The sequence below is a fragment of the Berghia stephanieae genome, chromosome 6 (genome assembly GCF_034508935.2).
Source record: "Berghia stephanieae isolate SIO BIC M18660-M18661 chromosome 6, UCSD_Bste_1.3, whole genome shotgun sequence".
NCBI classification, from domain to species: Eukaryota; Metazoa; Mollusca; class Gastropoda; order Nudibranchia; family Aeolidiidae; genus Berghia; species Berghia stephanieae.
Window position 1 is genome coordinate 35,671,790 of NC_088365.1, and position 15,120 is coordinate 35,686,909.

The following is a 15,120-nucleotide window of genomic DNA, read 5'->3' on the forward strand; positions in this document are numbered from 1 at the left end:
CAGCTGAAATGGTACGTCCCAAGCTAATTGTCTCTGTTCGCAGAATGTGAGGTGTTCGTTGAGTCCAAGTTCGTTGGATCTGAATTGTACTGTATATTATATTATTGAAGGCTGCTGATTTTTATCACTTCGAGTAGGTATTCAAAGCAAATCGAACCCCCATAGTTTGAAGTACAACAGGAAAGTCATCCTTGACAACAGTTTATTGTATATAGGTCTACATACCAAAATTCACAGTTTTACATGGTCTATGCAATGAAATATATTTCATTCTGTTGTCAACTTATGACCACCTGTAACAAAAAGAATACATTTAACGTTTTTTGGGGGTGCAAATAGAGATCCCTGTAGTGATCTATTTCAAACCCCTCCTAACTTTCTCGGGATTTTAAATAACTCAATACATATTTTCTCACAGCGTTGCCCATATTTATTAGCCCAGCATCATTAATGCTACATCTGCTGTAATTACAAAACCGCCCAAGTATGACACTGAATAGAGTAACGGCCAGCCGATGGACGAGAGATACCATATGCCGCATAATACCAAGTTAACGATTTTCACTCGTCGGGTGAGACGAACAATCACGTGATCAAATTCTCTTTCCCGTTCTCTCGTCACAACAATTCAGAAAGAAGATGGAGCCTGCCTTTCACGTTAGGAGATGAGAACGGTAAGGAATAATTGTGCTTTGATATTTATCAATTTGCGACAATAATAAAATATGTTGTAGAAATTACGATTTGATCCTTTTATATTTGCGGGTGTAAAACGTTGACATTGTACTTTGTTTAGTAAAAATTGGACAAAAATTACGATTTTGGTGATGAAAAAAAGCCTTTGATTACAATTATTGTAAACTTTTAAAATTATTATGAATAATTTATAAATCCCATATTTCTGGACCGATTTTGTCATTCGTGGTATCAATGTTATTGTAATAGAGAGATGGGAACTTCCGATTTATTTTTTCTGATGCGAAATTATGACTTTTTATTATTTAGCACCAAGAAAATTGTTCGGTAAATAAAAATTATGTTACCCTCTTTGATCTACCGCCACCATTTATTCGTGTAGAATTGTGAGTCAAGCGTCCCAAAGTCTTCGACCAATTACAGGCTCTCTACTCGGTCGACCGTCAAGGTATTACGCTTCTGTTTTGCAAAAAATGTGACACCTTTTTGAGTAGGCCTAATAGCTAAAATCTAAAAGTAAAAAGTATAATTATGAGGAATTTGAAATTCACATTGCTGAAATCAGCTTGAAAAAAAAAAGAAGAGCATTGGTCTTTATTTCAGAAAAATCGGTTGAAAACCAACTGTTTTACGAATAAATTTGATTTTGAAAATTTCATTTGTTTATTTTAGCTTTTTTTTAGCAACTTTCTTATGTATCGGCCGATTTTCTTGATTTTTATATCATTTTTCACATCGCAATGAGACGAACACGCTGATGAAATCGTTCGATTCAAAAGAGTTTAAAACACATATTTCGTTTTTTGCTTGCTACTCCAGCCTTACTAATCAATTCACGAGCGTTGAGACAGTGACCATTACATACAAGACATCATGGTCCAGCCACATGGCTTTTGGTGTTACACAACTACTCATCACTTCGGTCTTTGAGGTTACACAACACACATCGCCTTTATGAAGGCTCTCAAACGATATGCAGCATTGGTACTACCGAGATCTCGTTCGTGACGACGAGATGCGACGTAAGAGGCTAGATCCGGGTTTTTTTCGTATCTCGCGGGGTTTTTTTTAGTACCTCCTCTATCGGAACGATTTTGTTAAGACTCCAATTAATCGACCGATCCGGCCGATCAAAGTCGGCCGTAAAAATTACCCTAGGATTATACCATTTATAACTTGACAGACCAGCCAACATACGCGGAATATGATTGGTCTCGACTAGATGACCAGTATAATTCTGGCACTAACAAATCCAGGAACATCATTGGTTTCTGGTATTGACTTAACTCCGGTCATATTTCTATATAAGCAAAAACTCCGCTAATTCGGTCTCTCTCTCATTCCATCAATTATATCACCAACATGCTAATATAGCGGTTAACTTGAAATTCTATTTAGCGGGAAACATTGCGTGGAAAAGGGTATGAAAAATTATATCAATCTTATAGCCGTGGGCTTAATTTGTGTTATGATTAATTAATATCATTTAAAACTAGTATGTGTAGTGAGTAATAATTAATAACGTTATTTCGCCTGGGCGGTAAGTAGAAACAACCTATAAAATGACAGAAATTGATAACTCATGTTATTAGAAACGAAAATACTTCATTCACTCTCTATATCTATATATGTATATATTATTGTATATGTATGTATGCCTTTCCAATGAATTAATTACATTTACATGAACTACATTTACAAATGTGCTATCGCTAATATGCGATAGTATTATCAGGAATTTATATGTATTGATGCTTATGCTCTCATTGTTTATTTATCTTTCCCAATCCCACTAACCTACCTATATCCTGTTAATTAATAATCATCAACCAACCTCTACCACACAGATAAGGAACCAATTATAATATTTTGAGCAACGTAAAAATAAATAGAAGAAATTAACTCCCCATAGCCTAACTTTAATTAATTAAAATGTACTATTATTCTTCTGGCTAATTATGTGTGAGGCAATTCTGTTGATTTATAATTAAGTATTTCTGCGTTAACGGGAATTATTACTTACCTTTTGAACCATAATCTACCACTACTTCTACCTATTTCTTTAAACTTAAACTCTTCTTACTATCTGTCAAGTTGTCTTTGGGGAAACTATCTGACTCCTATTTGTCTATTCCTATTTGCCACTTCTCCTACATAGACACGACAATCCCACATATTCTTGACTGTTTGAAGTACAATAGGTTCAATAACATGGTATTATCAAAATGCAAATCTTTTCATGATCACTGTGATAAAATGCATATAATTCTTGTTGAAACAATATTATGTAATTCAGGCTTATTATTATTATTATTATTATTATTATTATTATTATTATTATTATTATTATTATTATTATTATTATTATTATTATTATTATTATTATTATTATTATTATTATTATTATTATTATTATTATTATTATTATTATTATTAGTTAGAGTGTTCGAATGATTGTGATTCAATTGATGAAAGAAAGTTCAAAGAGGCTGTTAGTAGCTTGATTTATCTAATGATATGCACTAGACCTGAAGCCGTTTTCACGAACGCGGACTAGCGAATCAGAATCAGTTATTTCCCCAAAGACATAAGCTGTCTGGTGACACTTGTATCCTGTTATAGTCGGGTTAAAGTTCATGATAACTCGACAGATAGTAAGAAAATGGTAAGTTTAAAGAAATAGGTAATAGAAGTAGTAGTAGATTATGGCACGTTATATTGGGATAGATGCACATACTAGTTTAAATGTCATCAAATAATCATAACACAATTTAAGTCCACAGCTATAAGATTGATATATTTATTCATACCCTTGTCCACACAATGTTTCTCGCTAAATAGAATTTCAAGTTGGTCACTATAATAGCATGTTGGTTTTAGACTGATGGAATGAGAGAGAGACCGAATTGGCCAAGTTTTTGCTTATATAGACATATGACCGGAATTTAGTCAATCCGAGAACCCAATGATGTTCCTGGATTTGTTAGTACCAGAATATCACTAGTCATTTGGTCGAGACCAATCATATTCCGAGTAAGTCATGGCTGGTCCGTCATGTTATAAATTGTGTAATCCTAGGATCATTTTTACGAACGGCTTTGCTCGGCCGGACCGCTAGATTAATTATGCGGCATAAGGTGGCATGTGGCAACTCAAAAATTTTGCAAAAAAAAATTGCGATTGATTTTCATAAAAACTGACAATAAAAAATAAGTTCATGACAGAGAACAGCGTTATGGGCCTGAGTAATTGGTAGAGAGATATTAACTAAAATATGATCATTACATCTAATAAGATTTTTTTTTTTAAAATCCTCCCCCACAAAGCTGTTGCAGCCATGCCTACCCTCAATCTCAAAGGAACATTCTCTGGATAAATCCTCAAATTTCAGAAATAATACCGCTGGTGTCCATATCATATCGTGCCGCGTTCAATTCCAACTTGTGTCCACTTCCATAGTCCCAGGTTCACTCCCCAATGGTGTCCATAGCCTCAAGTCTACTCCCCAATGGAGTACATATCCCATGGTTCCACGATCACTCCTCAGTGGAGTCCGCCTCTCATAGCCTAGGATTCATTTCCCACTAGTGTTCACCTCCCATAATCCTGGGTTCATTCCCCATTAGTGTCCATCTCTCACAGTTACAGGTTCACTCCCCAAGTCCATTTACTGTGGCTCCACAATCACTCTCCGGTGATGTCCACCTCCCATAGTCCCGGAGTCACTCCCCACTGGTGTCCTTATCCCAAAATGCACAAGTTTACTCTTCTCAGGTTTCCATATCTCACAGTCCAGGCTTTACTCTTCGTTGGTTTCAACATACATAGTCCCAGGTTTTTTCCTCACGTGTGTATCTATCCCTTATTCGCTCCTTACTAATGTCCACCTTACATAGTTCGGGTTCACTCCCTGCTGTAATCCACCTCACATTGTTCTGAGTATATATCTCAAAAAGTGGGTGCACCATAGACATTTAATAATTTACTAGTCTAGTAAATGAGTTGCTAGTCTTATGCCTTAAGCGGAGCAAGTTACTAAAAAAATCGGATTTCATGAATGCTTTTTAGTTTCGGACTAGCTCGTCTCTTGTCTAAAAGTAGTTGTAAGGATGGTGACTAATTCGCTGTTTTGTGCTGGTAACATCACACTCTTTAGGGTGGTACCGCACTAGACAGGACTGTCCTAGGACGAATTTGTCCTGTCCCACTGAAGAAAACTTCTTTTCAAAACATATATCGCACTAGGAAAGGACACACATCGCGTATCGCTTGCGCAAATACATCATCAATATGGATGAAATAGAGGTTGCATATTTCTGTGCTTTACTACGTAGAAAAAAAAAAGACAAATGGAAAGAGAAAACAATATTGGGTGCATCCTTTAATGACCCAAAGATTGCTCAAGGGTCAAATTCACAGACTGGTGATCTCCGATCTTATCCTAAAATGTTTTTCTTGGAATCACCTCACTTTACCCAGGTGCAAATGAGTATCAATTAGCTGATGAAAGTAATCTTTGACAGACTAGCGTCCTTTCAAGATGATAATAGAGGGTCTGCATGGCTCGGCGGTACGGTCTTTGCTTCGTACCCGAAAGGTACCAGGTTCGATCACTGCGCTGTGTGGCCTTGAATAAGTCAGCTCGCTCTAGCTTGATTTGCGGCGCTGAACTGCGGCTGACGCCTGGGTTATTCCAGTCTTCCCTTGGAATAGACCCTCGAGAAAATTTTCCCCTATGGGATGAAGAAAGAGAATTTTATTTTTCAAATTTTTAAACTGTTATTTGTCTGCTCAACGCTACAGAAACATGGATAAGTTCCGGGTCTATAGACTACTGCTACTACTACTACTATTACTACTACTACTACTACTACTACTACTACTACTACTACTACTACTACTACGACGACGACGACGACGACGACGACGAAGACTACTACTACTACTACTACTACTACTACTACTACTACTACTACTACTACTACTAATACTACTACTTTAAGTTCTGTTGTTGCTTCTGCTGCTGCTACTGCCACTGATGAGTATACTAATACCTACATCCCTTATATTTTGTATTTATTTCCAATTCCATTGTATTTATTTTCCAACAATAGTCTACACTTTATTTTCCTTCCCTTTCTTAACTGCATTACACAGTTCCTCCCCGCCTCTCCTCTTTTGACTTAATTAATTGGGCACCTTTTATAAATTTCTATTGCTCTATTTTAATTCGTGCTATCTCACAAAGCAGCATACTATTTCCTGCCCATCAATGTTTTTGTTTACGCATCTTAACAACGCCACTAATACATTATCTCATTCGTCTGTAGTGTTTCATTCATCCTGTATTGTTGACAAAGGGGAAACCCGAAACGTCCATTTTATCTGTTTTCATATATCAAACTGAAGCTTACATTCAATTTCACATTGTTATTTATGTATTTCAATTCTGAATATAAAAAAGCAAGAACAATTCCAAAAATAATTCTATGTGATGAAAACATGTACAGAATGCATAGCAACATAAACGTTTTCGGCAATTTAATAACGTATGTTTATAAACATAATCTAAGAAGTGTCATACTTTGTGACACAACAGTATCGTGTCTAAAACCGGTCGCACATCTATTCGGTAACTTGTGGGATCAATTATCTTTATCGTTATTTATTTCGGGAATTTCCAATGGGATGAATAAAGGGAATTTTTTAAAATTAATTTTAAACTTACTCGTATTCATGAATACTTTTGAACAAAAAGAAAAAAAAATGAGGCAATCAATTCTCAAAATCAAATTTTCCTCTGATCTTTTCAGAGCAAGCATTTTGAAAGTTGATACTTACATGAATAAGCGGACAACTTATTTTCTTGCACAAGACTGAGGGACGGAATAATTTTGGATTCAAATGTTACGTTTGCCATAAATTTTAATTTGACATCAGTCGACAACAAATACCGGGTCTGTAATATTCAAGCACAACACTGGGATCAAAAATATTCAAACAACGACACACCGGATCCGGTTGTCGACTACCAAAGTCAAAGTAGTTGACAACCAGAGCGGGAGGTCACGAGATAAGAAAGGTCAATCTTTTTTCATATCGATGTGTCAGATTGGCGTTTGATATCGAGGAGATCAAAATGTTATACATAGTTTTCTTCATGTTTCTTCATGTTTAATGATGATATTTGATTTCTATTAAAAGCGTATTATAGCCAAGGCTATTTTACTTTAATGGTACGTATTTTTACTGAATAATTACGAATATATGTTAGAATTTTAAAGATTATTGTTCCGTTCAAATATAAAAATATTAGGGTCTTTTTACTAAAGTAATTCTGGCGGATTGAAAAGTATTAATGATCCGGGATTTATGTCAGATTAACGTTTGATATTCCATCGAGGAGATCAACATGTTGTACATAGTGTTTCTTAAAGTTTAGAGGTGATATTTGATTTCTATTAAATGAGTATTGTGGCCAAGACTCTTTAATTGTGGTTTTCCTAAATAATTACGAATAATATGTTTGAACTTTTTAGATTATTGTTTCGTTCAAATATAAATATATATGATCTTGGTCTATTTACTAAAATAACTTTGGCTGTATTCAAGTATTATATTCATGAATACATTTGATCCGGGATGCAAGTTGTCGACACCTACGATCCGCTGCTTGTATTCGAGTTATCCGGGATTCATTCACTTATTCATCTCAGCCCTACGAGATAGAAGGTAAGATACCGGCATACTTACTTTCAACACAAAAGATTTCCAAAGAGGAAATTAGCAACACATGCGGTATGGATATTCCGTTCTTGTTGATATTTTAACTTACTTTTGCAATGATGAATCAAATCACGTGATATTGACTGTCGACTGTTTATAGACATCAACTATGTCCATAGTCAACTCTATATTTAGGCCAATGGAAGTTTCATTGAGACCGACGTACACGGGTATTGAAACTCTAAGAAATTGAACCAAAAAATAATAAATAAATAAATGAACAAACAAAAGAGAAAGTGTGTTCTAATGAATGACATTATTTCAGTCAACTACAGTGCCATCAGAATAACTTTTGGCTCCACTATACTTTCTAATCTTTTTTTGCTTGTTGTTCTTTGACTCAAACCCTTCGATTTCGGAGTCACGTTCACTCGCAACTAGCGAGCCGATAAATTAAGTTTAAAAAAAAAATTAAGTGTTTACTCACAAAATGTGCACATTCGACGATCTGCACTTATCATATAGTTTTTTAAAGCCAGTGTCAATTGCAACAGGGCACTTTTTGGCTCTGACATTCGTAACCGACGTATTTTATCTCCGAATCAAAGCACACTCAATCTAAAAATAGCTTCTAGCTTGTTGACGCTATGACGTCTCCTAGTAACTAAACACAGACTAAAGCATGAAGTCTTGCCTCAGCAAATGACTAAAACTTGGCCAAACTTAGTCGGAATGTGTCGTGATTTTAGTCTCTATAGTCAGAGACTAAGCACTAGTCCGCGTTCATGAAAACGGCCCATGGGGTGCACCGAGGTTCACTTCCCACTTGTGTCTCCTTCCGTCTTGTCCCTGAATTCATTCCACACTACTATCTACAACCCAGGGTCACAAGGTTTCCTCCCCTCTAATATTGACCAGCCATTATCCTGGGTTTTATCTCATAGGATCTCCATCTCAAATGGTCCCTGGTTTAATCCCCACTGGTGCTCACCTGAGCCTTGGGCCAATCCGTACTTAACTTCGATTTGTTTTCTTGTAATAACACGAGGGCCCCCTCTTTATTATTTGATCAGAAAATAAGCAATCTATTATAGTACAGCAGTTTGAAACAGCTCTGTTTTTTTTTTTTTAGGTAATGATGTTGCTGTAAAAAAATCCCCTCCAAAAACAAATAGGCCTGCTTAGCTGACGGAAGCTACTCCCACAGGGTCCTACTAATTGCCGTCCGGAGCCGTTCGGCGGCCCAGGGAAGCCGTCCAGATGTCATCTAACGCATTCTCAAGCCATCCGGAGGCCCTCAGACCTGTACGAAGTTTCCAGAAGTCGTCCGAAAGGGAGGCCTTCCGAAAGCTCCTCGTTCTGCCCCGAACTGCAATTAGTATTACTAATTGCCGTCCGGAGAAGAACGAGGAGCTTTCCCCTCCCTTTCGGACGACTTCTGGAAAGCTTCGTACATGTCTGAGGACCTCCGGATGGCTTAAGAATGCTTTAGATGACCTCCGGACAGCTTCCCTTGGCTGCCGGACGGCTCCGGACAGCAATTAGTATTACTAATTGTCGTCCGGAACCGTCCGGCGCAGAACGAGGAGCTTTCGGAAGGCGGATGACTTCTAGAAAGTTTCGTACAGGTCTGAGGGCCTCCGGATGGCTTGAAAATGCTTTAGATGACCTCCGGGCGGCTTCCCTAGGCCGCCAGACGGCAAAAAGTAATACTAATTACCGTCCGGAGCAGAACGAGGAGCTTTCAGAAGGTTTTCCTTTCGGACGACTTCTGGAAAGCTTCGTACAGTTCTGATGGCTTCCGGATGACTTGAGAATGCTTTAGATGACCTCCGGACGGCTTCCCTAGGCCGCTAGACGGCTCCGGACGGCAATTAGTATTACTAAAGGCGCAGAACGAGGAGCTTTCGGAAGGCGGACGACTTCTGGAAAGTTTCGTACAGGTCTGAGGGCCTCCGGATGGCTTTAGAATGATTTAGATGACCTCCGGACGGCTTCCCCGGGCGCAATTAGTAGGACCGCTCCCACACACTTAAAAACCACGAAAATTTGCAAAAACAATTGTAAAAAGCAGAAGATTTTGCGGCCGCAATGCAAATGACTTTTTTGTGGTTTTGTTTGCGACCGCAGTAAATTGTTAATAGGTTAAGGTGATGGCTCAGGAGGCCAAAGTCCCGCAAAACCCATGGGAGTTCGTCCAAGATCACCCAACCTTAGAAATTTTACATTGATACCGATAATATTTTCTCATGTTTTTATCTAAAAAATAATACTAAGAGCCTGCCGCCGACATTAATTTAATTCTCTCAGTCCTTCAGAGCCTTTAGGTCCACGGAACCGGACCCTAAGTCTTTACCGCATACTCTCTGTAGCGTGAAACGGACAATAGAAATTGTTTGCTACATGTTGGATAGGACACGTCTATATCGCAAAGAATTTTCCGCCCGATGTAAAACACCTAGCTAGCCAATCATTGCTGGGTGGGCAGAAAAAAATCTCTGACTTCATTCGGTCCCTTTGCATGAGAAGCAAGTGCTCCGCCAACTGAGCTATCGGAACCCCACACATCACTTTCATAGACGATTAATGCACTCATGGTTTATTTTATTATCCTTTATAAAATTATAGTGTGACATAAATGAACAAACATTTTAGAGGCTCCATTCCTTTTGCTCTTCATTAAAATTCAAAATCCCCTTATACATGTAGAAACCTACATATTCCTCTATCTAACTCTATAGTTTTCACATTATCGTCATCATCATCATCTTCTACTTCTACGTCGTTATCTCCTTCGTTTTTATTATCATAAATAATAGCATAGATACAAGTTGATGTTGATTTTTATTGGATCTATTCAAAACTGAGCTGAAAATGAGACCAAAAAAAAAAAATCAACTGGTCCATTCAAATCGATCCGAAATCCAGGGATTTAATACATGTAATGTGGTTTAATCTTCTAGAAACTGTGGACTGTAAAAAGTAATGTACAAAAATGAATGTAACAGCTTCATACAGGAACAAAATACTAAACATTGAATGTTTCAGGCTCAAACTCTTCTTCGGCCAATAGGAAAAACAATTGAAACGTTAATGCATCATGTTAAGCCCAGCTAAATCATTATGGTGTTGTAATAAAGTTTTTTATTGGCTGAAGGGGGGTTTGACCAGAGACATTCTGTGTTTAGTATTTTGTTCTTGTATGAAGCTGATACATTCATTTTTATATGTTAACAAGTACCCTACATGTGCCATATCTTTAAATAATTATTGAATATGGGGTTGCGTGTGGCGGGATTGGTGACATATGTCAGAAAAGTGAAAGAAAGGATGGGAATAGTTGGATAAAAAGTCACAAAAAGTTATAAGTTTGTATTTGAACGACCCCGAACCAAAAAAGTTCAACATGATAACTACATAATTAACAGTTCAAGAGGTCAATCTAAGCTAGTGTGTGACGTTTACCTCAAACTAGATCATTTAAGTCATAAACCTGATAATTCAAAGAAGTCTTGAATGTTTTTAACAAGTTCATCAAATTAACAGTCATCTTAATAGTCCATCGACACATGAAGTAAGCAGCGGCGTGGCGTATTGACGGCATATGGTGGTGCCATGATTAGAAGAAGAAACAAACTTCTGAAACAGTGAATACGATTAAGAGGAGAGAGCACATGTTAAAAACTCTCTTTTTTGGAAAGGTGGGGGGAGGGTCGATGATTTCTACAAGTGGACAAAACTCACAAAAACAAATAATTCATGAAAACAACAAGCCACAACACTGAGATACAAGTCCCGTATGAAAAGGTCTTTGTAATTATTATTTGCCCACCAAATAAAGGATTGGATTTGGTCGATAATGCAATCAATATGTGATAAATGTAAATCAAAAGAGAAAAAAAAAGCTATGACAAAAATTACTTACTTTTAGTACTTGTAAAGAAAATCTGCACGGCGATGTTTCATCTCTGCAAATCTTTTTATAATTTGTTTATTAAAATCTGGAATGGCATCTATTTCAGCTTTGTGAATTGATAGAATCAACAACGAATTTAACCGCTCCTGTTTCATCGAATTTCGCAAGAAATTTTTCACTCTTTTAAGGGTGCTAAAACAATGTTCAGGTTCAGCAGAAGCTATAGGCGTTTTGATGATGAGTTTTAGAAGTTTTGTGCTTTCCGTGAAGCTAGTCTGCAGGCCAGTATCAACAATGGTAGACAGCAATTTTATTACAGATGGACAATTTTTATGGGAAAATGATTCGTTTTGATAAATCACCCGGAGCTCACTTTTCAGTTTATCAGATTCTAAAAATGGGTATTTATGGATAATGGTTTTAAAATGTGCTTCAGGAAATTGAGCCCGAAAGGTGGTGAACTTAATAGGATTTAAAATAGCAAAAGAAGATAAAAATGTATTGTCAATAAGCCTGCTTGTTAAATGTGTCATGAGGACATCACAGACTTCAACAGCTGTAGCCTTAACATTCGAACTGGTCTGTTTCCGTTTTTTGCTGGATGTTACTGGTCCTTCTTCTAATGTGTCCCTAACTACCTGAATGGTCTTAACAAAATCCTCTACACATCTAGCTGAGTCCGCCCCATTACTTAATCTCTCATGTAGTTCCATATCTGAAGCAGACGTCGGAGGTCATCTTCCGCCAAGCTGATCTATCTCTTGCCAATTCTATTAAAGCAGCGCCACCTTTCTCAGCTTCATCTGTCCAAGTTCTTATCCCTTTCAAATACGTTATTCTTTGTCTTCCTCTTATTCTTTTTCCATTCATCTTTCCAGTCAAGGCAAGTATTTCCAAACCAGGGTGGCGGATAATGTGTCCTAAAAATTCCATTTGGCGTTTGATGATTTTTGTTATCAGTGATCTTTTTCTGTTTGCCATTTCTAAAATTTCTTCATTTCTTTTCCTTTCCATCCATGACACCCTCATCATTCTTCTGTAAAACCACATTTCCACTGCCTCCAGTCTTTTAACCATGGTCTTGTTTATGGTCCAGCTCTCACAACCATATAGCAGCACAGACAGTACATAGCAATCCAGGACTTTGATTTTTGTTTTCATGCTAATATTCCTGTTTTTCATAATTGTATGCAGCTGGTTGAATGCATTCTTCGCCATACCTATTCTTTTCTTTATTTCACAATCTGATTTTCCATTGGATGTTACATTGAAGCCTAAATATTTGAAACATTCAACTTGTTGTATTGTTTGTCCTCTGCTTGTTATTACACAGGCTGGTGGGTTATTATTTTTAGATACCGTCATACATTCTGTTTTAGATATATTCAGTTCCAGTCCCATATTTTCACTACTCCTGACTACAACATCCAGTAATTCTTGTAGTTCATGTTCAGATTCTGCCAGTAGAACCGTATCATCTGCATACCTCAGATTTGTTACATTCTTTCCTCCAATACACACCCCCTTCTTATGTTCGATATCTCTTAATATCATTTCACTATAGAGGTTGAATAAATCTGGAGACAAAACACACCCCTGCCTAACTCCTCTTCTAATAGGTGTAAAACTGCTTAGTTCGTTGTCAACACGCATCTCCAACACTTAATCGGTCTTGAAATAAGTTATAAAGTACTTCCACGTGATTAAATATGGTGTGGAAAAAATCAAGGAGGTAATTGAATTCTTTGTCTTCCAGAATTCTTTGGAGTCCACAAGCATCTCTTACAGTTATGTCATCCCACATTGAAGGGTTTTCTATCATATTTGCAAAGCAATCAAGAAGCTCATTTTTTGTTTTATGGACACTGGCTATCAACCTGCTCTGAAAATTCCATCGTGTATTACTTGGAGTGGGCAAACGTTTTGAGCATGTAGCCCTTAAAGCATCTGAACGTTTAGGAGAGACAGAAAAAAATGAAGAGAATCCCTCAGGTTTGAAAAGAACAATCTGGCATTAGAAATATGACCAACTAATCTTTTAAGGATTAAATTGAACTGATGTGCGTAACAATGAACATAATGGGCATAGGGATACTCGCTTTTTATTATTGTTTGAACACTACCTGTTGTTCCGCTCATCACCGCGGCGCCATCGTAAGCCTGCGCTATAAGTTTTTCTTTTAATCTAAAAAAACCGAGTTCTTCTTTCAAAATACAGGCAAGACCATTTGCTGATCTGTCATGCACGTCTACAAATTTTAATACTCGTTCAACGGGAAGTTTATCGTTCACATAACGTAATATTATTACGAATTGAGAAACACAAGAAATATCGGTGGTTTCGTCGGCTTCTACAGCCACAAATTCTGTGTTTTCAATCTCTTTCTTAATAAACTCTATGTAAATTTGATATACACAGTCTAGAATCTCGTTTTGTATAGTATTGGACGTGTATTTTGTAACATTTGCTGATTTTAAATGATCTTCCAGCTGGCTATCTAAGGAAGAGAGAAGAGTCAGGAGGTCAAGAAATACGCCTCTGTTGAACGAGGATTCTCTTTCATCATGAGCACGAAGTGGTAGCTCATGTATCCCACAGAATTTAATGCAGTCAATTATTTTATTCAATACATGCCTATTTTTATCAACTCGCTGATTATGTCTTTGAACAGACAAACTAACGGAACGGTCAATTTGAGTTGCTATATTTACAGTTCCAAAAGTTCTATAACGAACGGCATTTGTTAGATGAGTCTCAGTATTTTCATGGGTTTTAGCGCTCCGATGGAAGTGATTAAGATCACTATAGCCTATAGATGTCCATGATTTGTCAGTGTTTGATGCATCTGTAAAAAGTAGACAATAAAAACAAAAGAAATGTTTTTTTTCTAAACTAACTGTGAGCCATTCATGTCTGTCATACCATGTCACTGAAAAAGAGCGTTTTCGAGATTTCCACACTTGCGTTAATTCAAAATCAGTTGGTTGATGAGGCCCTAGTCTTTTTATGTCTAATTTGTCATCTAGTGTCAATCTCCCAAACGGTCGGTGAAGTAAAGAGTCAACTTGATTCATTGCAATTCATTGTTTAACAAAACAAAACTTCAAAATATATCACAAATAATGGAAATCAGTGGAATACGATTAATGATAACACAAATAAAAGGTAGATTCAGATCTTAAAGCATCACAAAGAAAAAATCACTCCACTTAGGGAGCGTTCACATATTACGTCATCAAAAATTTGCCCTTTTTATACCCCCCCCCCTTCCCCCAAGTCATCACTTGTCATCATTGACCTGACCCCCCCCCCTCCCCCAACAGATGATGACGTCATCTAATTTAATAAAAACTAAAAGATAACTTTAATTTCAAAATATTTATTATTCATTTTTCAAACCATAAACATTGATTATCAACGTTTGATAAAACACATTCAGACATTTTATTAATTTCAGAAACTGTTGATAATTTATGTTTTACGATACAATGGGGACATAAAATTTTAATTTGCAAAGATAAAATCTAACAAACATTATTTAAATTAGGCTACTTGGTGCAGGTGCTATTAAAAAAATTTCAGAAAGTGTAATTTAAAATAGTATAGGAGGCAAATTATTTTATAGCATATTAGTCTTTTAGTGGAATGAATTTCTGTTTCAATTTCCAAACATAAAATTAATTGATTCAAAAATGTTTCTGCCTTGGACCTCTGGCAATGTACTATAAATAGTATCATCAATTTCATCTTCATCGTCATCACTTTCTCGCATTTGCTGTTC

At 36.8% G+C, this 15,120-nt stretch overlaps 1 long non-coding RNA gene across 1 annotated transcript in view; it reads right to left on the minus strand.

The window, feature by feature from the left end:
• The window catches only part of LOC144974957 (uncharacterized), a 49,570-nt gene extending 42,741 nt beyond the window's left edge, over positions 1 to 6,829 (minus strand). The window contains exon 1 of the long non-coding RNA XR_013645837.1: positions 6,538 to 6,829. This is a non-coding gene — a long non-coding RNA (uncharacterized LOC144974957). The remainder of the gene's footprint in view (positions 1 to 6,537) is intronic.
• Between the last annotated feature and the right edge of the window lie 8,291 nt (positions 6,830 to 15,120).